At 38.6% G+C, this 26590-nt stretch overlaps 1 long non-coding RNA gene across 1 annotated transcript in view; it reads left to right on the plus strand.

Moving 5' to 3' along the window:
- The window catches only part of LOC137502373 (uncharacterized), a 53469-nt gene that overhangs the window by 180 nt on the left and 26699 nt on the right, over positions 1-26590 (plus strand). Inside the window, exons 2-3 of the long non-coding RNA XR_011018752.1 lie at positions 28-256; positions 6709-6836. This is a non-coding gene — a long non-coding RNA (uncharacterized lncRNA). The remainder of the gene's footprint in view (positions 1-27; positions 257-6708; positions 6837-26590) is intronic.

Consider the following 26590-nt stretch of genomic DNA (forward strand, 5'->3'; position numbering starts at 1 on the left):
TTTACGTCCCACTAACTACTTTTTAAGGTCTTCGGAGACGCCGAGGTGCCTGAATTTAGTCCCGCAGGAGTTCTTTTACGTGCCAGTAAATCTACCGACACGGGGCTGTCGTATTTGAGCACCTTGAAATACCACCGGACTGAGCCAGGATCGAACCTGCCAAGTTGGGGTTAGAAGGCCAGCGCCTTAACCGTCGGAGCCACTCAGCCCGGCAGATAAGGAACTTTATACCGTACTTTACGTGATAGGAAATAAGGTAAGCTTTATTGTTCAGTTCGTATTTAAAAATAACAGGTCAGCGGCAGATAATTGTTTTTCAGCCGACTGTAAGCTGTCTACATTAAATATATCTCAGCTACTATTCTTAGTGATAATACAGGCAAATTTGTTCCAGCATGGTACCGAATAGATTCTGAATAGCCTGCTCATGCGCAGTAGTATACGCTGGCACCAAAAAAGTATTGGCACACCTACCATTATATACAAATTCCACGCAAATAAAGGTGATGCCAAGACACGGAATTATTTATTGAAATGTAGGGTCATCAGGGTAATTATGAGACAGACAAAAAAAAAAATAAAAAAAAAGGAAAAAATGAGACACTCAATTTTTTCTGCTCTAATTAATAATCTCAACACATTGCATGAATGATATTATATATTAGTCTTTTATCCATTACGGTAAAATAATTGGAAAGTGTCCGAACTATATATCTAGCAGTACACACGTTTTTCCTTAGTGGTGTTTTTTCTAACCAAAAAACTTTCATGCATTGCACTTTGTCTTTTGTTACTCTGGCTCAACCCAAATATCCAGGAAAGTGTTTCTGGTTTTATTTGGTAGTGTAAGGGAGAATCTTCTTTTTCAGCTTGAAAACACAATTTGAAGTTTTTGATTTGAGAAGAAAATTTACTTTTATAAAAGGGGGTAAATATGAGACATCATTAGGGTAAAAGTGAGACACTTTTAGGGGGAAAAATGAGACAGTTGGTACACTTGTTTCTGTACCTAAATACTTATGTTTGTCATTCCTACAGACTCCTTTCCTGATATACTTCCTGAAAATTCTTTCGAGAATATCCTACTTTCAAAAATCAAACACGCTGCCAAAACCATGATGAAGCGAAGAAAAGTGGACCCGACAGCAAAGGTGAAACATCTGAAGAGTATTCCCAGCTTGTGAGGGAAAAGCAGAAACCACTTCATAAGAAGGATAGAAAGGGTACAGGTATTCAAAAGGCAACAGTTCCAGTAGTAAAACCTCCATCCAAGACAAGAGCAGAAGTTCATTCACTGAGCTCGATAGCTGCAGTCACTTAAGTGCAGCCAGTATCCAGTATTTGGGAGATAGTAGGTTCAAACCCCACTGTCGGCAGCCCTGAAAATGGTTTTCCGTGGTTTTCCATTTTCACACCAGGCAAATGCTGGGGCTGTACTTTAATTAAGGCCACGGCCGCTTCGTTCCCTCTCCTAGCCGTTTCCTGTCCCATCATCGCCATAAGACCAATCTGTCGGTGTGACGTAAAGCAACTAGCAAACAAAAAAAAAAAAGTAGTTCATCCTTCTGACTCAGTTACATGCGAATATGAAGATTGGCAAGGTAGCGGTGACAGTCTTGATGAAGTTGATCTACTTGACACAGATGCTGAGGAAATGACCATGGCAGATGAAGTAAATCCAGGTGACTTTGTACTTGTACTTTTTGAAAGTTCTGGAAAGCGGCATTCTTTTCAATATAAATATGTTGCCACTGTTCAGAAAGTTCTGGAAGGTGGAGACATGCAAATCATGTGTCTCAATTGTGTGGACAATAACAAAACTGTGTTAAGACTTAATGAAAATGATGTATCTGTTGTGGAAAAGTCAAAATTACTAGGGAAATCGCCTGTTCCAATAATAACAGGGAAAGGTAGAGGCATTACATTTTCATACCCAGGAACAGTTGATGTTTTTGAAAAAAAAAAAACTAGAACTCGTACATTTTCTGTTAAGTCAGTTTAAACCAAGTGATGTCTCATTTTTTCACCATTCTGATTACAATGGGCACTATGTATTTATTTAGTATAATTAAAATGTAACATAAATTCAGGCATAAAGCTCAGGTACCATTTAATTAGATGGTATAATGTCAACAGTCTATACTAAGTAATTTTTGTCAGGAATGAGTATAAGAATGCATCTCAAGCCTAAATTTCGTGGTATCAAAACATGGCCATTTTGTTCCTATAATAAAACTGAGAAAAGTGTTGCAAACTATTACACCCAGATTTTTTCCTGTCTTCCTTTGACCCTAAGGTGTCTCACAATTACCCTATTAACTCTCCAACATGATTTTACAGTCTGCTACAATACTGTTTGACTTTTCCCCTGGGTTGTCTCATAATTCCCCCTTTTGCAGGTTAAAAATGAGACGCACATTTATATTTATTTTTCAAAAGTTAATGAATATATAGTAATCTGTTGTTTCCAGTTTTTTTTTGTAATAACGGTCACAACTTATTATGATTTTTTGTATAACTGTCACTGTTATGGTTTGTAATTTATGAACAAAGTTGTAAAAAATGTCTCATATTTACCCTGACTGACCCTACAGTAGTAAATATAATGTTCTTCGAGTATAATTAGTTTCTCACAACAAAAATGTTTACAAAACAAAATCATTTGCTCTGCACGTAAAAAAAAAGTATTAGCACACCGGTACACAAATTAAATTAAAATCTCTGTAATTCACGGAACTCATGTCTAGTAGCCTGTGTGTGTACCGTTGGCACTGATGACAATTTGTAGATGTCTTGGCATGGAGGGAACCATGTTACGAGTTATCTCTCCTGAGATCATTGACCATTCTTCCTACAACACCCTGTAGAACGACATTTTCAAACTTTTGTCTCCTAATCATTCCAAAGATGCTCTATTGGGTTATTTCTTTTTTTTTGCTAGTTGCTTTACGTCGCACTGACACAGATAGGTCTTATGGCGACGATGGGAGATGAAAGGGCTAGGATTGGGAAGGAAGCGGCCGTGGCCTTAATTAAGGTACAGCCCCGGCATTTGCCTGGTGTGATAATGGGAAACCACGGAAAATATTTTCAGGGCTGCCGACAGTGGGGTTCGAACCTACTATCTCCCGAATACTGGATACTCGAGCTCGGTTCTATTGGGTTAAGATCAGGGCTCTGTGTGGAGTGAAAACTCTTCTTGGTTCATTATATATTAACCACTATCGCGTTCGCAGAGCCGTATGTTTCGGTCGTTGTCTTATTAGAAGTAAAAGATGCAATCAAGGCTCAGTTTCTGTGCACTGCTACATGTTATCGGCACACTTTTTTCTGGATAGATTTGTGTGCGGGATTGATGAGTAAGGAGGGAGCCCTCCGGGTTGCGGTAGTGCTGTCAACTGAATGGAAATGAAATATGAATTGAATCTATAATATGATCGATCGATATGAAGTTTCTAAACCGTTACTGTCTTAAGCCAACAGCTGTGTTACACACACACATTATACAACATTATAAAACATTATATATAACATTTCTCGATATATATCTTGTGCCTAGCATGAATTCTATAGTTTGGCTTTTCTGTGTAACCAACAACAGTCCTAGTACGTAAAGCGTACGCCAGATGTCGCACAGCCATCCATAAGCGATTCATAGTTTGTGCTTCAAAGTTTGCCAGTACGAATCTCGAAGATTGCCGAGGTCTACCGATTCAGCACTAGGGTGTAAATCTATCCAGAAAAAGTGTGCCGATAGTAAGTGACCTCGCGACACAACGGTATATTTACGATGATCCATGACACCTTCAGTAATTGCCAAAAGTCACCAAGACCGGAAGTTTCCATGCATTCCCAAACCACTATGCTTCCTCCCCCATTATTTACTGTAGGTAGTGCATGTAGTGATTGGAGCTCTGTATTTGGTTTGCACCACACTTTTATATTTCCATCCGATCCAACAAGTTAAACTTGGATTTGTAAGAAAATATCACAGAATTCCAAAATTCAGTTGATTTATTGACATAACCTTTGGCGAACTGGAAGTGTATTCTTCAGTTAACTTCCAAAATAAATGGTTTCTTTCTGGGAGATCTCCCATGAATATCAGCTGCATTCAAAACATTCCTAATAGTTTGAGGACTGACCTGTTTGTTGGATGTTGACTGGATGTCCAATACAAACAATACTGAATTTTAAAGAACTCTTTTAGTGCAAGACGGACTATGCTTCGATGTTCTGTACGTTTAAGAACTCCTGGACGTCCAGCTCTGTGTTTATTGTCTCTTGTACCAGTCTCTTGAAACTTCTCGGCGATTGGCCGCACTGTGGAATAAGTAACAGAAAGTTCATTACCAATTTCATGGTAACTTTTACCCTGCGAATGCAAGAAAACCACCTTGGTGTCAAATAACAGGAATGCTACTTCATCATGACAACTGAATGACCCATACAGTGGCGTTAGGCGAACGACTGAACTGTTTGTCAAGTTCGATTGGACAAATCTGGTACGCGTGGTGCTGTCTGTAAAGCTGAATAACAAACGACGTACAGTGTGTTAGTACTTTTTTGAGCAGGAGAAAACTGTAATTTAATAGATTACATGTGTTTATATTGTGTTAAAAACAATTTAATGTACAAATTATTCCCTTTATTGAGTAAGGGTTAATGGTATATACATAATGTTCCAAGTGTTTATAAAATTGTATTACATGCGAAAAGGTGCCTGTGGCAATACTTTTTGGTTCCAGTGTAAATGTGTTCCAACAGAAATTCAGAACTGCTTGTGAACTGTGAGTTCTGATTTCATGCTGTTCTAACTACATTGAGAACCATTTCAGAGCCAATGCCAGCAGTGCGCGTTCAATACTAGGGACTGCATGTTGTATACACTCACAGTTGATTCGACCAGTAAATGGTGTGACTAAATGCAGTAACTCTCATTGGAATAGTGAGGTCTTTCATCATCCATTGTTTTACGTTTTGTAACATATCGTAGATGGTATTTTACAGTTCACAAATGCTATTTACTAATTCCAACAAACCATTATTAACAATTATTTCTGGAAGCATTCAGATTCATGTATGCTCATTAAAATAATTTTGAAGGATTTCGTAGGCAGTTCGGAACTGTTTGTTATAACAAAGTAGTTTGTGGCCAGTTCAGAACTGTTTGTTTTTACAAAATAGTTTATAGGCAGTCCAGAACTGTTATGTTATATTGAAGGAGTTCGGACAGAGTAACGAACCGTATAGCGAGGTGACGATGTGCTTGCTCGCACACACACACTGAGTGACACACACACTCACTCACTGTTTTACTCAAGGCTGGCGACTCCCTTTTATTGCCGAAGGTGTGACTGTAAATGTGGGCATCTTGAAAAATTTATATCTCGGCCATCCTTCCGCCGATTTTGATGAAATTTTGGCTAGCCGCATTTATTGTTCAGGCCTACAAGGCGACGTTCTCGAAATTATGATTTTACATTCTGTTCGTGATGAACTGCCACAGAACAGGAGAGAACTTTCGGTGTGACGTCACTTGGCCTTGGCTGGCACTCTGGAGCAGCGCAGGGCATTCCCGTTTCAGTATATATTGTAGCATAATCAGTAGTGGTTCCAACTTTTTGGTTAAAGTTGCCAATGAGTACTTGGCAATCCTCTGTCAAATCATTTGTTTGATCAAGAAGGAATCTGGCTGAACTGCTACTTAATTCAACATATTGTTTGGTAGCTCTCAAAGGGGCTGTTAGCCCAGGTGAGTACTGTGCGTCGAGGGGAGAACTATGGATATTCCTGTGTAAGAAACTAGCTTATTAAAATACATAAGATGCAGGGCTTACCCACAATTGTCATTAACAACCAGGATGATTTACATAATTTGTAAGTGTTATGAATAAGACTTGGCTCTCCACTTACTATCTGAATGTTTGTGGATTGAAAACAAAACTGAATGTACTATATCAGAACATTCCCAATTTTGACTTTCAAATTTTGTATTGTATCTGAATCACTGCTTCACTCTAGTTTAAAGAGAGCGATGCTTATATTGAGCAGTACAAAATGTACACGGCTAATAGAGCTAGCGGAAGGACAAGGCGTGGATATTGTGTCTACACAGTGGCTAAATGCGTATCATTTGCCCTGCAAGTTGAACAAGAAATGATTTGTTTTCGAAGGTTCGGTTGTAGAACTTTTTTTTTGTTACAATTGGCTTTATATTGTACTGACACAGATATAACTTATGGTAATAATGGGACTGGAAAGGGCTAGGAGTGGGAAGGAAGTCGCAGCCCAAGAGACAGTTTTCTGTGTTTTCCCATTTTCACACCAGAGAAATGCTGGGACTCTACCTTACTCAAGGCCACAGTCACTTTTATCCCACTCCTAGCCATAATGCCATAAGTCCTATCTGTGTCAGTGTGATGTAAGCAAATCATAAAAAACATAAGGTACATCAAATCAGTCATTAGATTCCGAGTTTAATGGGTGATACGTAAGTTGCAAAGTCACAGGTTTTCACAAGAGGTGTGCAAATTAATCCCATTCTGTGGGTGTGGGATGTTCTTTCATTGAAAATGTGTATCCCTGAGGTTCAGTTTCCAGGTAAAACTGGAGGTCCTGTGGCTATGAGCACAATATCAACAGTCACCTAAAGCTACAGACTTGACTACAAAACAGTAATAATAGTGTTTGTTGCTCATGTTTCAGTGCAACTTCTGTGGAAGTAATCTACATCCCAAAACAGTCTATACCTTCACACACTATTTACAATGGACTTGGAAGTAAATATCAAAGAGGAACCAATCTGCTTTGAGGAAACATCAAATACTTCATGTGTAAGTATCATTCCATGTAACTTTATAGTGATTACAATTAAACCCTTAGCAGTCATCTGAGTTCGATTGGTTACATAACTACTTTTATCTGATGTTCAGGAGGTATATGTGTAATTTCCTGTGTAATCTTAATGCACATATATATTTGTACATTAATCTCATATTGACTAAGTATATTTTTTATAATTACACAAATGCAGAATTAACAGGTATACACCTTTTATTTGGCACAGCATGTGTAAATGCTGAAGAAGAAGTGGGTTTCTTTTCATCTCTCTTTGCTTTGTACCTCTTGTCAGGAAATATGGCAGTCTGAGTAGCTCAGGTTGTGGAGGGCTTTATTTCTGGTTTCAAGTTGGCATATTAAATCCTTTATCACCTTGATGGTATTAAAAGTGCTCAAATACATTTGCCTCATGCGGAAATGATTTCCGTCATCTCAGTGTTTCGAAACCTTTAATATATTTTGCATGACATAGAATCAATAAGTGTTAGGCTGGTGAGCGGTTGGTCTTCCTCTGCTTCAATAATTTATGATAAGAAGAGCAAATAATAGCCACGAATTCAAGGACATGATGGTAGGTTTCATCCTCTCTGTCGAAATTCCACTCCAACACCAACATAGAAAAATTCCATGTGACTTGAAATAATGAATTACTAATTTAGTTCTTCAGAAGTCAAGTAACTCAATGGTAAACCAGTTCATTCAAGATGCATTCTAGGAATAACAAGGCAAAAAGTTAACTTTGGTAGTATAATAGGCCTATGCTTATGTGGGCTACAATAGAACAAACAGCAGCAAGAAACATTTTATCACTGATGGAATTTTCTTAGGAAACAATCTGACATTTTAATACATGTATTCAATTTTTACATAAAATAAGAAGCGTCAAGTTGAACTTTTCATAAATGTACTCAAGTGTTCCATTGTGCTTAGAATGGTTTCATAACAACAATCATTATCAAGATATGGTCATTATGTGTGTATGTGTTAAAAATAATGGTATATATTTATGATGTCTTATGCATAGATGAATAATGCTAAATCCTAAGATATGGGGAATACTGATATATGATGTAGAAATCGCTGATGAAGTGAGTTGAGGCTCCCGAATCATGTACGAGTGAAATAATTGCACAAAGTTTGAAACTGATAATTAATTGAGAGCGCAGACCAAACCATCACCCGCAGTATATTATGTGCTGGATGTCATCCATTGTTATTGGAAATAGTGGATAGTTGTTGGCATTGGATCCTTGTAATCATTACTTTTCCCCATGGATAGCTTCATGATTGGTAAGATGACACTTATTAACTGAGCAGGCCCCATTTTTTAAAGAATGAGCATCTTTATCTTATCTATAAGGCCTCAGTAAGATTTGCAATGAATTTTAGATATCAGTACCTGAACCTTAATGCTGATTCTGGATCCTATCAGTGCTATGGACATTTTTTCATTAGGTAAAACTACTGGAGTGATCTTTGTGTTATAGTTCATGATAAAATTACTGATTTTGACTGGTCACTTTCTTTTTGCCTAAAATTATGAGCGGATTGTGTCCATTTATGTGATATTGATAATTCTATATTACCCTCTTTGGCACGAACGGATTTAAATTAACGTTTATATGGGGAGCTTGCTCATTACTCATCTTTTCTCCTGATTGAAAAGGTCATATTATTGATGGTTAACTTTGATAATTGGATTTTCCACTGTCACAATACTCTTAAGGCTTCCTGAAATGTTACTTTTGAGATTGCACAGAGGGATAAATCTAGGGGAGTACTATACTTATTCCCTGTTAGGGTGAGGAATTTACAGGGCTCATGTGGACAGTGAGATGGTTAAGTACTCCATTCAAGTGAAAAAGTCACCTTATACTCTATTTAAAAACCAGTTAATAGCAAAATAGTTGACCACCTCTTTTTCTACCATGATATTACAACACTGGTATCACCTGACCTGATTGTGTGCCTATAGGTACGCAACAGCATTATTTTTTTTAATGCTGTTTATTCAGGGCTTCGACCTATAGAGATCTTTTGTCCCTACTTGCACCATGTAATATGAACCTGCGTGTAATTGGAATGGCAGAAGTGTAGATTGTTGAATGTGAGGAAAGGAACATTAAGGGCGACACAAACACCCAGTCCCCAGGCCTGGAATATTAATTAGTTACAATTAAGATCCCCTGACCAGTCCGGGAATCAAACCCGGGGCCGCCGGGTGACAGGCCGGCACATTGCCCCCTACACCACGGGGCCAATTTTATTAATGTTCTATGAAATCTACCACAACTGAAGGAATGTTATAACAACTTATTATTGTTTTCTTTCTAGAAACAGATTTCTGCAGGGTTTCACTAATTTAGTTTAGGAGCAGTCTAGACGTTTAGAATGATAGGGCAGGCCATGACGTTAATGTGATAAAAGAAATGTGGTAAATATTAGTACAACTACAGTGCTATCCCTAAGACCTCTTAATGAGTGAAGTGCCTTGCCATGTTTACAGACCGCCCAGCTAACATAACCTAGATATACACTAATTACACACTGTAAAACTGTGTAGTTGAATGATCTATGATCCATATATTGATTATTTTGGCAGCATATTATAATTATCCATTTCATATTTAAAAATGATACTTAAATATTTTTTAGCTTAGGGGTATTGCCTTTCTTTTTGTTGTTGTTTGAGTTGTTGTAACTGAAAAACAACTGGATGTATTTTATCCCACATTTAGAATCCTCTTATCCATGGATAGTTTTTAGGTTCAGTATCATTTCAGCATCCATGAATTGACTGGGGATTTATGTGAAGACAGAAACAGTGATTTCACTCTCCCAAGAAATTACACAGATGCGCCAAGTCTCCCGATTTAAGTGAGAGACTCCCGATTTTTCTTCGCTCCTTCCGTTCTCGTGCTCGCCGGGCCGATCTCAGTATCAGTATTTTTCGTATTCTTCCTCTTCTCCTTCGTTTAGGCCTACAATGGATCACATGGTTCTTACCTCTGGTGAGCTCTTTTCTTCTTATTAGCCCAGTTTTCCGTCATTCTAATGCTATGGATGTCTTTTCTTTCTTGAGTCCATTTCACCCCTACTCCTGGCCGCAGTGATTTAGTTGTTAGTGACTGGAGAGAGTCAGATGTCTCGACTAATTTTCTGAACTTATCTCATTTCTAAAGTTCAGCGTTATCAATGTTTAGGTATTGTAGGTCTTTCCGAACTAAATTTGTCCATTTGGCATTATTTGCTCTCCCTCTAGATACAGTGTTGAAGATCCTTGGAAGTGAGTCTCTGGCTGTCCATCCTGACTATGTGACCATAGAACATTGGTCTTCTCTTCCTCATAGCTGTTGTAATGCTCTCTATTTTACTGTGCAGTTCCTTGTTGTGCCTCATTCTGTACCCATCTCCTTTAATGGGACCAATAATCCTACTGAAGACATTTCGCTCTTTCAGATCCAGTTTTCTGAGTTGTTCTTTCCGGGTCATATTTACTCATTTTGAGGCATACGATACAGATTGTCTTACTATGGTGTTGTAGTGTCTAAGTTAAGATTCAAGGTGAGGGATTTAGACATGTATATGTTCTTACAAAGATGATAAGCTCTTTCTAATTTAGTGCATCTACTCTTCGTTGCAAGGTCCTCATTAACATTTGGGGTTATCCATTCTCCAAGATATTTGAATGAGTTGGCCTGGTGTATTATTTTGTCCCCCAAGGAAATGAAGTTGGTTGCTTCTCTGATGTTGGTCAGAAATTCTGTTTTATTGACAGCAATCTTCAGCCCTACTGTAGCTGCTATGCGTTCTAGGGAGGATAGCTGGTACGTAGCTTCTTCCATACTTGAAGCTAAGAATGTGAGGTCATCTGCGAAGGCTAAGCAGGTGACTGTTAACTTGCCTTTTTTGTAGCCGATTTTTAATCCAGAGTTATCAGCTGGTGCGTCGTCCATTCCCGAATGACCTTCTCCTGCAGACAGTTCAACGGGATTGGGGACAAACCATCTCCTTATCTAACACCTGTTTTGATCTCAAAGCCTTTTGATAATACCCCTCTGAATTTGACTTCTTACATGGTGTTCATTAGAATAGCCTTAACAGGATTCAAAGTCTTCTTATCCAGTCCGATTTCAGTCAACGTCTCAAAGAGGGACTTTCTGTGTACCGAGTCGTAGGCCTTCCGGAAGTCAACGAAAATTGCTACATAGGTTGAGGTGCTGAGGTTTTTGTAGGTATAGATAGTTTTGTGGTTCAGAATCTGCTCTGTTCATGACCTTGACTTCCTAAACCCAGCTTGGTATTCTCCTATTCAGGAGTGTAATTGTGCCTCCACTTTTTTTCAGCAATGCTTTGGAGAAAATTTTGTAAGTCACTGATAAGAGAGAGACCTCTCTATAGTTCCTAGGGTCTAACTTGTCTCCTTTCTTGTGCAGCGGGTGGATGATAGCTGAAGTCCAATCCCTTGGTAGTGTTTCTGTTGTTCAGATGTCAAGTATGATTCTGAGGATACTGTCAATTGACACTTCATCTGCATGTTTCCATACTTCTGCAATGATGCCATCTTCGCCTGCTGCTCTGTTAGATTTCAGTTCAGGGATGATGTGTTTGATTTCTTCTTTGGTAGAAGGAAGGGAGTCAGGGTTAATAACATTTTTGGGTTGAAATTGCAGTTTTCCCTCTTGTTCTTCTGCATTGAGGAGGTCATCAAAATATTTTGCAAGGGCTGTAGTACTATCTTCATTGTTCATTTTCAGTTCTCCGTCTTGTCCTTGAAGGTGAAGTGTAGGGGCTGAATAAGCGTTTGTCTGAGATTTTAGAGTTTTGTACAAGTAATTTTCGTATTATTTTAAACTCCCGCGAATTTCCTCGTCCTACCGATATATTGCTGAGTATGGCTGGTGGATAGTAGTTTTAATAATGATACCAGATGGCAGTACGGGGCACGGTGGCCAGTCATGTGCTCCTCTTTGGACTATAACGCAGTCATTCTCTTTGCAAGCGAGTCAAGCGTGTAACCTAACCTCAGAAGTAGCACGCCATAGTCGTCTACCTGGGCCAGGACCTACAGAAGTGCTCGCGTTGTCTTAATATTTGTTTTGGCCAAAATGCCAAACAGAAATATGATGCAGTGTTTAAAAGTGCTTGTAGGGAAATGTTTCCGTGTTTGAGTGAATCCAGGAAGGGACCAACGTTCACATTCTGTACTGTATGTAGGTGTGATTTTTCAGTTGAGCATGGCAGGAAGTGCGATATACTCAAGCATATGCAAAATAAAATACAACCGGGCGAGTTGGCCGTGCGATTAGGAGCGCGCAGCTGTGAGCTTGCATCCGGGAGATAGTGGGTTCGAACCCCACTGTCAGCAGCCCTGGAGATGTTTTTCCATGGCTTCCCATTTTCTCACCAGGCAGATGCTGGGGCTGTTCCTTAATTAAGACCACGGCCGCTTCCTTACCATTCCTATGCCTTTCGTATCCCATCGTCGCCGTAAGACCTATCTGTGTCGGTGCGACGTAAAACAAATAGCAAAAAAAGAAAATATATAAGGAGAGTGTTCAGTGTATAGAAAGAAACCAGAAACTGAACTTTTCATGTAAAAACTAAAATGTAAATCCTGTGACGAATGCCTAGGCGTTATTTAGGTGATTTATCGTAGAACATAACATGCCTGTAAATTGTGCCGATCACGCAGGACCTTTGTTTCGCAAAAATATTTCCTGATTCCGAAATCGCTAAACGATATGGGTGTGCTAGAACGAAAACAGTGGCTCCCATTACAGAAATGTGCATAGAAGAAAGGGCGAAAATTGTATCACATTTGCAGGTGAATGCATTTTCTGTTGCTACTGAAGTTAGCAATAAAAGCAACTTGAAAAATATATCCCATTCTTGTAACATTTTTTAGGCCTGAACTCAATGAAATTCAGAGTTGTGTACTCTGTGCCTAATTTAGACGGCATGCTACTGGAGCAAATATTGTCAGTCTTTTGCTCTCATTTTTTCAGGAATTCCGCATTCCATTAGAAAACTGCCTAGCTCTTGGTGCTGATAATGCTCCAGTAATGGTAGGATTAAAGAATGGTGTGGCAGGGTGTTTGAAGCGGGAAAATCGTAACCTAATCGTAACCTAATCTATACCTCATTAATCTTGCTACGGAGAATTGTGTGGTGTGCTTGCCCGTAAATGTGGATGAATGTATAATTGATATATTTTATTATCTGGAAAGGAGTACAAAGAGGAAAGAGAAGTTCAGAGTATTTCATACTTTACACATCACAGAGATTAGGAAAATTCTGAAGCATCTGTTCACTCGATGGTTATCACTAAATAGATGTTCAGATAGGAGTTTGCTGCAGTGGGACCATTTGGTTATTTTATTCAGGAGCAAAATTTAGAGAAGGATTCTCATATGAGAACTTTGAAGACTTAGAAAATTCCTAAGCACAGTCTAAGTGCAGTTGCGTCTTGTTTGTCTGAAAAGGTGAAGCATTCTCATAATATTTCACCACAATCCTCAGTCGAGAAGTAGAACCCAGTCATCAGTTTCACTAAAATGAATCTACTGATGGCACTAAGAGCCATGCATTGTCACATGAAGAAAGACAGTTCGTGTTCCTTTCATCAAATGTACATAAATCGTTTTGCCTTTTCTCTCAAGTTATATGGATATCTCTGAGAATCCAAACATAGCTCTTCAGTCAAAATATGGCGCAGATCCACTTATTGAGGTCAGTTTTGGAGGAAATATAGGAGAATGTGGTGGCAAGGTTTGTGAAACCACATGTTGTTAAAATCTCCTCCTCTCTCCTTGATGTAGAGTATCATACTCCAGCAAATCAAAAGGATGATCGTGATCTGATGATAGGGAACTCTGCCGTTTGTTTTATTGAACACTTTGATGTCTGAGGAAAAGTGCATATTCTTTAAGTCTGTTAGAAAGTGTTCCCCTTCATCATATGACTACATGGTACACAAATTTCCGTTCAAAGGTGAAGTTTTAATTAATGCAGAAGTTGCAAATATTTCTGCTATAACTAAGGGATCATTTTCTAGCCTTAGATTTTTCATTAACAATTATCCGAATATTCTTACTAGTGAAAAGGAACACCTAGGTAAAGAAACTGTAACTTTCAACGCAAAGAAACAGACCTGGCAAAAGGAAGAATTGATGTTCAATGGGCATTGGTATCTCAGATGAAATCAGCTGGTAATGTACTTAAATATGGCACTCACTAAGGTAATGATTGCTATTTTATCAATTCCACGTAGTAATGTAGAACGTGAAAAGATTTTTAGCAGAGTCACAAAGACAAAAACACAGTTCAGATCCTTGCTGTCTGAACAATCTTTGGCGAAACTTTTAACCTTGAAATCACTTCAGCAAGACAAGTGTTTTGAGCAAAAATTTAGTTCCGAGTTTCTGAAGAGGGCTAAGTCAGCTACGGGTGTGCTGGACAACAATTAGTCGTAATGTGAACACCATGTTGAAGGATTGGGTGTCATATGTTCCTACAGTGCAGGTATGTCCAGTATTTAGTATTCACGTATAAATGATGAAATATATATATGTAGGCCAAATGGAATTTGGTAATTTATTGAATTATAATGCATTAGTGCATGTTCTGCCATCAGTGATGTGTCATAATACATCGCGATTCGCTGCCAAATTTCTCCTGATTTTTTCTTTTGAAAGTTGGCATGTCTGAATATACATAGCCAACCTTCTTTGAAATCTACCAACCTTACTAGAAATCTATTTGTAAGACTTGTTGCTCATGTACACTATTTTGATAGGAGGATTAATGAGGGAGATATCTTTTCAGAATGCCTTACAGTATTAATTCCTAAAGCACATAGCATGTGAGAAACTTTCTTTCTACCTGAGAGAAACTTCACATTTTTTGTAAATCATTTAGATTTAATCAGTTTTTATATTCACATGAAACAGTAAACGTGCTGTTATAATACCACTTTGAGGAGCAGTCGTCAGCATCCTCCTTCACAGTTTCAGAAGTCAATGGTGTGGACTAGTCACCTCACCTGACAATGTTTTCAACCTCGCAAATCTTTCAAGTCTTTCCCACGATAAACTTCCATCACCCGTGTTAATGGCCGGTCGATCCAGTTCTTGCCATCAGCTGCAACCAGCACGGTCCCTGTCATACGATCAACTCCACATGCTCGATGGAACTTCCAGAAAGCTGACTGGGCAAAGTTTTCGAGGGAACTGGATAAGTGCATTCGCTGGATCCCTCCATCTCATAAGAACTACCATCGGTTCATCGGTGCAGTAACAACAACAGCTAAAAAGTGTATGCCGAGAGGATATCGAAAAGAATATATCCCAGGATGGAGTGATGAAAGTGAAACACTGTACCAACAATTCCAGCAAAGTAGTGACCAAGAGATAGCTACAGAACTTTTGACCAGCTTAGACTTATCTCGTAGGCAGAAATGGACAGACACAATTGAAAGTATGGACTTTACCCACTCAAGCAGGGAAGCATGGAGTCTTCTGAGGAGATTGGGAGGAAGTGGATCAGTATGCAGGAAACCTTCAGGAGTAACACCTGACCAAATTGCTTCCCACATCATTACCACATCAAGAGTGCCTCCCGACAAGAAACATACCAAACATATCAGACGGCAGCTTCGTGACTTGAAAAAGACAACATCTCCCTCATCTGAATATGCACGCCCCTTCACAGTTTTAGACATTGACATGGGACTGAAGGACCTCAAACCTTTTAAGTCACCTGGTTTCGATGGCATCCATCCAGAATTTCTTATTCATTTGGGAGGATATGCTAAGAAATGGTTGGCAGAGTTCTTTACTGACATCCTACTGACTGGTCAACTTCCATTGGAGTTCAAGAAGGCAAAGATAATTTCTATTCTGAAACCTGGCAAACCCAGCAACAAGGTAGAAAGCTATCGACCCATTGCCCTTCTTAGCTGCTGCTACAAACTTTTTGAAAAGTTGATATATAACAGAATAAGTAGCGCAATCCTAGAGCATATTCCAGTTGAACAGGCAGGCTTCAGACCAGGACGTAGCTGCTGTGACCAAGTATTGTCTCTTACATCCTTCATTGAGGCAGGATATCAAATGAAGCTGAAAACATCTGTAGCATTTGTTGATCTTACTGCTGCCTTTGACACTGCATGGAGGGAAGGCCTTATCTACAAATTTCTTCGTATCATACCATGCAGAAAGATGGCTCAACTGATTAACAACATGTTAAGTGATCGGAAGTTCCAAGTAATCACTGGATGCAAGATAAGCAAGGAGAGGAAGCTGAACAACGGATTGCCCCAAGGATCAGTTCTCTCACCATTATTGTTCAACTTATATCTCTCTGACCTTCCTGACACTTCATCCAGAAAATTCTGCTATGCCGACGACTTGGCTCTAGCTGTACAAGATCAGGTAATGGAGACGACTGAAGAGATTCTGACCAAAGACCTGTCTTTACTGGAAGACTACTTCAAAATCTGGAGACTCCAACCCAGTGCGAGCAAAACAGAAGTGTCCTGCTTTCATTTAAATAATCGTTTGGCGAACGTGAAACTGAATGTTAGTTTCAGAGGGAGAATTCTTCATCATAACTGGAACCCAAAATACCTTGGTGTCATCTTGGACCGTACACTATCCTTCAAACAACACCTCCTGAACTTAGCACAAAAGTTGAAGTCTCGAAATAACATCCTTCATAAACTGTGTGGAACTACTTGGGGATCTTCAGCAACCACTTTGCGATCTTCAGCCCTGGGTTTGGTGTATTCAAGTGCCGAGTATTGTGCACCTGTTTGGATGAACAGTCATCATACAAGGCTTGTTGACACCCAGCTTAATACCACAATGCGCATCATATCTGGCGCAATCACATCTACTCCAGTTCATTGGCTTCCACTGCTAACTGGTATAATGCCACCTGATCTACGCCGATCTAATGCCCTTATGAAGGAATTTCACAAGATCTCAAGAAATCCTAGTCTACCCGTGAATAGTGACCTGCCACTTCTGAATCTTAACAGACTAAAATCACGCCATCCAACTCTGCGTGATGCCTCTAACATGGATGCTAAAGATTTTAAATCTCTTGATGAGTGGAAAAGTAGATGGGAAGCAGCAACGGATGTGCGCCTTCATACCTTCTTCTCAGGTCCCAGACTTCCAAGTGGATCCCACCTACCACGCAAGACCTGGACTGCCCTGAATAGAATCAGAACAGGACATGGTCGGTGCAGAGCCGCTCTCCATAAGTGGAAAAAGCTACCTAACCCAGACTGTGACTGCGGAGCTCCACACCAGACTGTTCGTCATATCGTCAGGGAATGTAGGATTCGAGCCTATCACGGTGATGAGGATGACTTCCTGCTGCTAACTCCGGATGCTGCACGCTGGATCGAAGAATTAGACATTCAATTGTGAAGCACAAGTTGCTTTGTTTCTCAGCTGTAAATATGTATATATGTATATTACTGATTATGTCTGTATAAGCCATACGCTAAATAAATAAATAATAGCACCATATCCCCTTTTCCAGTGTTTATAGACATCTTATTCTGCTTCTGGATCAACTGACTTAGGTACTCTTCTCAAAATCTTGTTGCAACTGCAGTAGAAATCAAAATCCCCTCGATAAGTTCACAGAATCCAGATGATCTAAATGTATTATTCCCATGCAGACATCGTCTTGCAGAATACTTGAAGGTGAAAGTTGGTTGAGATCTTCAGGCTTCGCAGGCAAGTATGCAAGAGGATGGGAATTAATGACGGCTTCACACTCACACGGTAGTGCCGCCATCTCTTCGCAACACAGTGAAGCTCTCCCAAGGACACATCTCAAGTTTCTCTTTATTATCTGAATCAGACTTTGCTACCAACCACCCCACCAGCCTGCTCTGGGAGGGTTAATCCTCTACTGTATTCGCTGCATTGTGGACTCTCTTTCTGTCTGGTATTAGTCGACAGTTCAAAACGAATTATCTGTACCAGTGAAATTTGTTCCATTATTGTTGTAGACCCTTTTGGTCTTTCTCATCGAGTGATGAACTGTCGAAAACTTAGTAAAAATCCAGTTGTTATGAAATTGCTGACCAGTTCCAAGTGCACTGCCCTATATACAGCAAATGTTAAGAGCATAATCCACCCATTCCTTTTTACATTCAGTATCAAGAGTCGAGCAAGGTCTACACCTGTCACCTCAAATACCACAGCATCTTTAATTCTGTTTTCTGACGGAGTTCTAGAATCAGCATCCGCCTTTTTAGCTTTGCGCCGATTTTCATCTCACACATCTTGACAGCATGGTCTGGCTGCTCCTTCGTTCTTGTATAACCGAAAATCTTTCACGCAAGTGCAAGAGTAACATACGAGTGCCAACACGCACCTGCCTCTCTCTAAACCTGAACAGAACAGAGATAATAAGTTCAATTAAGTTTGGACCTTGGACATTCAGTCATTCTGTGACAACTCCCTCTTCCTTTTACTAGATGCTTCAAATATGGGCCTAATTCGCATCGTTGCACTGTCCTTCAAACCTTTCCTATGGGGTAGAATATAACATGTACCTCTAGCCCCTTCATAATGTCTCTCTTCAACAATATCATCTTTAGCCCAATCTTGCTGTACAGCATCATACTCACCATATTAATTCTCGCGAATAATTTTCTCGGCCGTAGAACACAGTCTTTTTTCTGCAACATCGCTGTGTCATATATTACTTGCAATGACTATTGTTTCTCAACTCTTGTGTCAAGAGGGCAATGATGTCAGTGAAATTACACATAAGGAATTGGAGAGGATGGTAGATACACTCCTTTGTCATAAAGCAGCAGGAACAAATGAAATTAGACCTGAAATGGTGAAGTATTGGACGAAAGCTGTATTTGCACCTAATGAATTATTAAGGTATCTTAATAATCAGTGCTGATCCGCACATATTTCTTGCTACTCTTCAACATCTTTTTCCGTACTACATTTACATATTTGATCTACGATTTCATTATTTTGGAACTATCAGCACGCAGTGCTGATTCTTAAAATTAGATAGTGCCTCACGAACTACAACTAAAAATACGTATTTGATCCTAGACCTCTTCATAACATTGAATTTCCAATATACAGTGTTCCGTAAAGCGTTATAGTACTTCTTAGACAGCATCTTTTAAACTTCAGATTTTGTCTACCTGTGCATTGTCTTCAATGCGTTTTAGTGAATGGCTGAAATTTCAACACACAATGCTCCCTAAAGTGTTTTATTGCTTCACAAACAGCAAATGAAGGAATTATTGAAACTTCACATTTTATTTACCTGTGCATTGTCTTTTATACTTTTATACTTTTATACTTATTTGTGATTGGCTGATGATGACCAAGAATGATGGTTGAAACTGGTACCAATTATAATTAAATAGGAATGTAAAAATTAGATTTATTTTAATAGTATTGAAAGGTTAAACCATCATATATCTTGTTTTAACTTAATAGTGAACTCAACTCAACACGGAACACTATTAAATTCTTATATTTTACATACTGCTTGCAATATAATCAACATATTCACCATATAAGGAAAGGTCTAAATAATTGGTGACATAATCTTGATCAAGTCTGTCAAAATCAGTTTCTTGTTGAATTATCTGTACGAGACCAGGGTTCAATAAAACAGTACCTTTCAAAAACACATATTGAATTACAAGATAGGTCGATCTGACCACTAAAAAAAATTAAATGGCGTATGGCTTTTAGTATTTGGAGTGTCCGAGGACAACTTTGGCTCGCCAGATGAGGGTCTTTTGATTTGACTCCCGTAGACGAACTGCACGTCTTGATGAGGATGAAATTATGATGAAGACGATGCATTCACCCAGCCCCCGTGTCAGTGAAATTAGCCAATTATGGTTAAAATTTCTGACCCTGCCGGGAATCGAACTCAGGCCCCTGTGACCAAAGGTTAGCACACTAACCATTTAGCCATGTAGCCAGACAATCTGACCATTGAGGCACCTCCTGTATGCAGCTTTCAGTTGACCAGAATTTTACATCCATCTCTGTTCCTCACATATGAGAGGATGAATTCCAGGTGATCCTGGCTTAAACTTCATGTGAGGAGGTATCTTAGTACAGAATCCTTTCCCCAGACGTATGTTTCTGCAAGATCTTGCACACTTAAAAAATCAAAAATGTTACCATTCATTGCAGTTATTTTCTTAGAGTTACAGAGGGACAAACCATCAGTTAACATAATATTATTAGGAAAACTTATGAATTTTTCAATATCGGTACAGATTTTGGCCTCGTTGATATATCTGTCTGCAGCCTTGGTTTACTTACATGTAAGATGGCATGAATTTATTAAATCAAATGCAAGATTGAGGAACATTGTGAACTGAAAGGTACTTTCACAATCAGTAAATATTTCAACACCCAGATCGCAGAAAAATTTAAGGGTATTACCCACAGAATTAATGGAGGTTTATGCACCTAAGGCTATGTTTATCTTCTGTCTCACCTGCTCTAAATTCTTTCTCCCTAATCTATAATGCAACCTTTAATTAAGGTTATCAGTCGGAGAACACTGAGACACCTCAGGGGTGCTCAGTTCGCAAATAGGACGCACAGATGAAATATCCAAGGATGTGGCATGCATAGGAAATATGAACTTAAATTGTGGCATATAATAAAGAAAATACGAAATAAAATTAATATATGACATGGTTTATCAACAACAAAAGTATTCTCAACTTGTCATCCTTCTGAACTGTGATAATGAAAATGATCGTTAATAAATTAAAAATGTGTCTCTTGATGTACAAACGAAATAATCGAATGGGATGGTACATGATTTCACGCCCTATCTTGCCCTAGCAAATCATAATTACATGTTAATTTTAATAATTTTGATCATGTTAACAGATTTCATTTGATTTACTGAAAGTTCTGGATTCAGACGATCCGCTCTGAAATATCAGAAAGAGAAAAATTGAATTAAATTTTGTTCAATAATCACATTAAGTTTCCAATTATTTATCCAAATTTTTATGTTTCTTCTGACAATTACTTAATTTGATGCTGTAATTTTTATTTAAAACTGAGTCGACTCAATGAAATAATAATCTGTTCAATTACCAGTCGCTTACTGGTTTAACTAAATTAAATAAATAAATAACTAAAGTCTGGAATTGTAATATACATTTGAAATGGTCTTTCTAATGCCATATCACAAATCCTGAATGCGAATAACGAAGAAATTAACACTGTCCACATCGCATAACAGCATCTGATACAAAAGGAAAATCAACTCCAAAATACCATAACCATATAGTAATACTAGGTTACACTGCTATTTACACCATATTTTACACTATCTACACATGTGGTTACACAAAAGATTATCATATTGTCGGAATATCATTGAATAATTTGATCATATTGTCGGAGTATCATTGAATAATTTTAGGATTGCTAAATGTACCGTGAAATTTCTAGTGTTCAATCAGATGACCTGGATGAAAGTCCTTGAACATTCTGGAAAATCTCGAATTCGGGCAAAGTCTCGAATAGTGTTCCAGAACCATCGTGAGTTATCGTGAACATTATAGTTATGAATTATAGAGAACTCGGGATAGAACTAATTAAGCATAATTCCTCGAAGACGTACTCAAATTCCAAACAGACGTAGGTTCATTATCCTAAATCACGCAACTGTCTATCATATTACACTGCCAGATTATCATTTGCATCGATAACCATCTCCTATAATCATGGCGTGACTCTATTCGCGAAGAACTACTTCAATTATTCACTACAATATAATTTCTCGAAGACAAAATTATTACATTAATAGTAGTGAAATATCTAATATATTTCATAATTATTCATAATTATCCTCTTGAATATCTAATAATGACCTACCGGTTCTCATGTCTCGATTCAACTATCATTGTTCCGCACTTACCTACACGGGTTCTGATTCAAAATGACGGAATCATTTTTCTTTTAAGACTTAAGTTCAAATATCACCCGATAATATTACAACAGATGCCATATCCGAGTATGTCTCGCCTCTGTACGACGACTGTACATCCAGAAACATCTAATCTACGTTCACGAATGTTCTAACATTATTCTCCACCAATCGTGGCTATAATAAATTTATAAGATAAACGCTAGGAAATATCACTGCCTGATACACTTAGTATAATTCATAAGTCATGTACGCCGTTCCAGTATCACATTACGCCTATCTAACAAGAATAAATATGTGAGGATCTTCTACTGTCATTATAATATGGCAAAGTACTACGACTACATAACTGAAAGAGACTGCAAGACCATTCACCAACTACAGCTAAGTAACTACCCTTTTACTAAACAGATTATATTATACAATTGCGTCGACTTAGTTTTACGATGTCTTCATGATGCTGAACGGCTGGTCGTCCTCAATAACACAGTCATAGGTGCCTTTCTCTCATCCCATCGTCGTTAGCTTTGGTCACATGGTTTTACCCTTCCATTTCAGCACCCACACGTATAGCGGTATGGGACATCACCATGATGACATTCATAATTATCCTCTTGAATTTCAGACTGAAACTAGTACAAGAAAGATTAGAAAATTTGCTACACAACACTTCCAGGAAATACTGTTCAAATATCAAACACCGTAGGCAGCTCAACTTAACTTGACGTCTGCTGTGTTACGTGCGTTGACAAGCGTAATATTCCAAATTGTATATTTGTATAATATCTGACTATGTTAACACAGTTCAACTTCCACAAGTTAATCTTCGGGTATAGCCGTCCGCTATCGAACCGAGGACTGGTTAACGGCGTGTCGAACTCCACCCAAGTCCGGCGACTCACACACTGACACAGCAACCTACTTCTCTCTTCTCAGCTGGCAGGCTGGAGTCCTTGATGCTCTGCGCATGCGCGCTCGGACCGGAAATCTAGTCAATTTAACAACAGTAATAATTTTCCACACTGGTTTTACTTGTAAAAAAATATTGAGAAACGTTGTTATTATCATCATTATTATAATCGTTATTATTGAAATACATATTGCCTTTCTAGCACGCTATTTGATAGTATCACACGTCATTCACATGGTTGGTTATGACCGGTGTTAGCCTGCAAGCATGTCGTACGCTAGCGAGGCGCGCTCTGTCTTTCTTTTCTTTTCTTTTCTTTTTTTCTTCTTTTCTTTCTTTCTTGGACGGGTTCACTCCTAATCGTCGATACGAGGATAAAGTTTTATGGCTTAAACCATTAATTCGAAGAGTATTACGCCCACAGGTGAATTCAATGTGAAGCCAAAGAGTACTAACTCGAAGATATGCCACTCAGTTCACATATTCAAGCCTTCAGGCCTATTGAAACTGTCACAATAATCAGTGTGCAGGCCTTTCACTTCCTGTTATAGTACCAAGTTCTTCCATGTATGCCACCTCAGTAATATTTTCTTGGTCTGGAGCACTACCATCTACGAGAACCTGCTTTTCAGCTAGGGAATTCATTGCAATTTTTATATTGTGAGTTGCATCAAGGAAAGTTAATGCCTTTTGCTCAAACTGTGCTGGATGTGGAAAAGAACACTGGGATTTCAGTCCAACAAACTTCATTCCTAAGGCTGTTTGTCGCAGTCCCATCGCAGCTGCTAACTATATGATTTTTTTGTATGAGCCCTCCGCTCACTGGTATTTTTGAGCTCCTCTTCAGTGTTGCCACCATAAAGTCTAATACTTCCTTGGCCACTTCATACTCACCAGTGCCTAAATAATCATGACCTAAGTCAACATAGACATAAAACTCTTTATTTTCCTGCACCAAGTTCTTCATAACAGCCGTTTCATTAAACATCTAAGTTCAGAGGATTGATTGTGAAAGAGCACTAACTTTCTCTTTCTTTTAAAAACTCACTTCTGTAAAACCTGGACTGCCATCAGTAGATGTTGCCCAGTGACAAAGATTTTAAAGATTTGGTGGTGTAAAAATTTTCTGAGGTACTGGTAACAATAGGGATACTGGGAATATCAGTGCATGGTTGGGTTGGCCTGAAGCCTGACAAGGTCTTGGATCACCTCCTGGAAAAAGCTACCCCGAACATTAAGACCTGAATCATTATGTTTTTTGTGAAGATCATCAGTGATTTCTTGCTGATGGAAGACGTTCCTCCTGTTCCTCTCTGTTTGCTTTGCTATGATTTCAGCTCTTTATTTTCCTGGTAGCCTGCACCAATTGCTGCTTTAATTTCTTAGGGATGGGGCAAAAGTTGTAGTTTTGTTCATAGGTTTGGTGATAAAAAAATAAAATAAAAACAATTTAAAAACAATGTCACCCACATCACTACAATTTCAAATTGCGTGATAAATTTTAAAACTACTTAATTGTCCCCACTTTATATACTTTAATTTTTAACAGGTTGCCTCTGGTGGGTTTTCTTGGTTATATTTTATTGGCAGTGAGCACTGTATTTTCTTTTTTTGCAAATGCAACGGAAAATAAAATGCTTAGAACCATGTCATGTTTGGCAGTAGTAGCCACTGGTCATTTGATACATGTACTTAACTTTGATGTTTGCAGAACAATGGGTGGGATACAATTTTTCTCTTTTAATCCTCAAAACCCATTGTTGAGTTAATTCCTTGTCCTTTAAAAAGGAAACCGTAAACGTGATCAAATGAATAATAACTCGGTCTCACAGTACTTCCTCTGTTCAAACATTAAATGGGTTTTATATCAGGCAGGAATTGCAAAAGCAATGCCAGTTATAATTCAGTAACACTTAGTTAAAGCAAAATGTATCCTTGGATTAGTTACACTGATTAGTGCAGCCGTATACTGAACATAGGCCTGGCATTCTGGGGACAACAATCTGACCTTTTGCTTCTCAATACATATGAAGTCCTGTCGCAGTATACAATATATCTATATTGAGCAAGTGGCCATACGGTTATGGTCATACAGCTGTGAGCTTGTATTTGGGAAATAGTGGGTCGAACCTCCTGTTGGCAGCCCAGAAGATGGTTTTCCGTGGTTTCCTGTTTTCACACCAGGCAAATGCTGGAGCTGTATCTTAATTAGGGCCACAGTCACTTTCTTTCCACTCCTAGCCCTTTCCTGTGCCATCGTCACCAAAAGACCTATCTGCGTCGTTGCAACGTAAAACAATTTGCAATATCACTGTCAGCTGACCATATGTACACGTGCCTTCACAAGGAGCACTGATGTCAGGCATACAGGGCCTCTATGTTATTGTAGATAACCTATAGTTTATGGTTCTTGTTGTTTAAGGCTTATACCTTCCATGTGAGCTGGCCTGCCCTAATCCATCTCTGGTGAGATACTCTGTGCTCAATGCCTGTTGTCATCTGGATTGGTCCAGAACAAGTTTGTCACTTATATTTTGTGTCTCAGTCTCATCCTTGGCTCTTACGATATGGAAGTGACTAAGATATGAGCAGTATGGATAACACCATTCCTAGTACAGCCAGATCCTATAGTAAAAGGTGTGAAATAGCTGATCTGTGTGTACAGTTCAGTGAACCTGAGAGACTGGTATGTAACAGCACTGTCTGGCTGGAAGAGGAGAGGAATGGGAAACACAGGTGAACACTTTTGAAGTAATAATCCAATATTTTAATGAAATTTTTCTGATAATGGACATTCTAACAAACTGCTGAATAGACTTAAGGTGGTCGTATACATAATTTTTCTGAAATTTCCCCTTTTTTCAATTTTTATTCCAGTTTGTAGGACATTTTTTATAGTTTTAGAAAATGTCAGATTTCATAAATATACCACTAATACTTCATGTTGAAATAAATAATTTACTGTGAGAGGGCATGACCGTTCTAACTGACAGCTGTCATGTTCGGCGTATCAGCAGATCTATAAAATTCCTTTCAAGCCTAAATTGACTTTTTCTTTAAATTCCTAGTGGTTTCCGTCAAGTTCCGTTCTTCACTTGTTTCATATTAGTGCATGTACATCCTACCAGAATGCAACACTTGTCTGCTCCTGATATGCTTGCTAAGTGTCTGCATGGCAAGACACAAGATAATGATGAGTCGCTCAATGACATCATTTGGCTGTGTTTTCCGAAAAACTCCTATGTTGGTCTCATCACATTAAAACTAGCTGTAATGGATGCCGTATGTCACTTTAATTGTGGAGGACAAATAGAGCTTCAGGATATGAAAAGAATGAACATAATTCCTGGAAAGTACATGGTAAACTCAGTGAAACATTCAGACCAACTTAGTATTTCAACATGTGCTAGGAAGTCTACTCCAGAAGGAAAGACAGGAAGGAGGTACCTCAGAGTCCAGACAAAGATAAAGGAAGACCATACAACTCCCAAGGAAGGACCTTTGTATGTCCCATGAGGTTTCTGATGTCATAAAAACAGCATGTGAGTGGAGACATATTAAGTAAACTTTAAATGCGATTTACTCAGCAATTCATTTTTTGACATTTGAAGTAATTCAAAGTGTTTTAACCTTTGCCACAGGAATGGTATCTGCATGATTTTTATTTTAAATTAAAGCTAATACAAGAGTCTATGTTCCCTAGCACCGAGAAAAAGATATCGTTAAAAATAATACTTTAACAAACTTTTAAACAATTTTGTTAAACAAAATTTTAAGAAACTTAAATTGTAATATAATTTAAAGCCTTGTGACCGATTCAAACAAAAGTGGTAGGGAACATTCCCCATATAATGTAGA

Source organism: Anabrus simplex, chromosome 10 (genome assembly GCF_040414725.1).
Source record: "Anabrus simplex isolate iqAnaSimp1 chromosome 10, ASM4041472v1, whole genome shotgun sequence".
Classification (NCBI taxonomy): domain Eukaryota; kingdom Metazoa; phylum Arthropoda; class Insecta; order Orthoptera; family Tettigoniidae; genus Anabrus; species Anabrus simplex.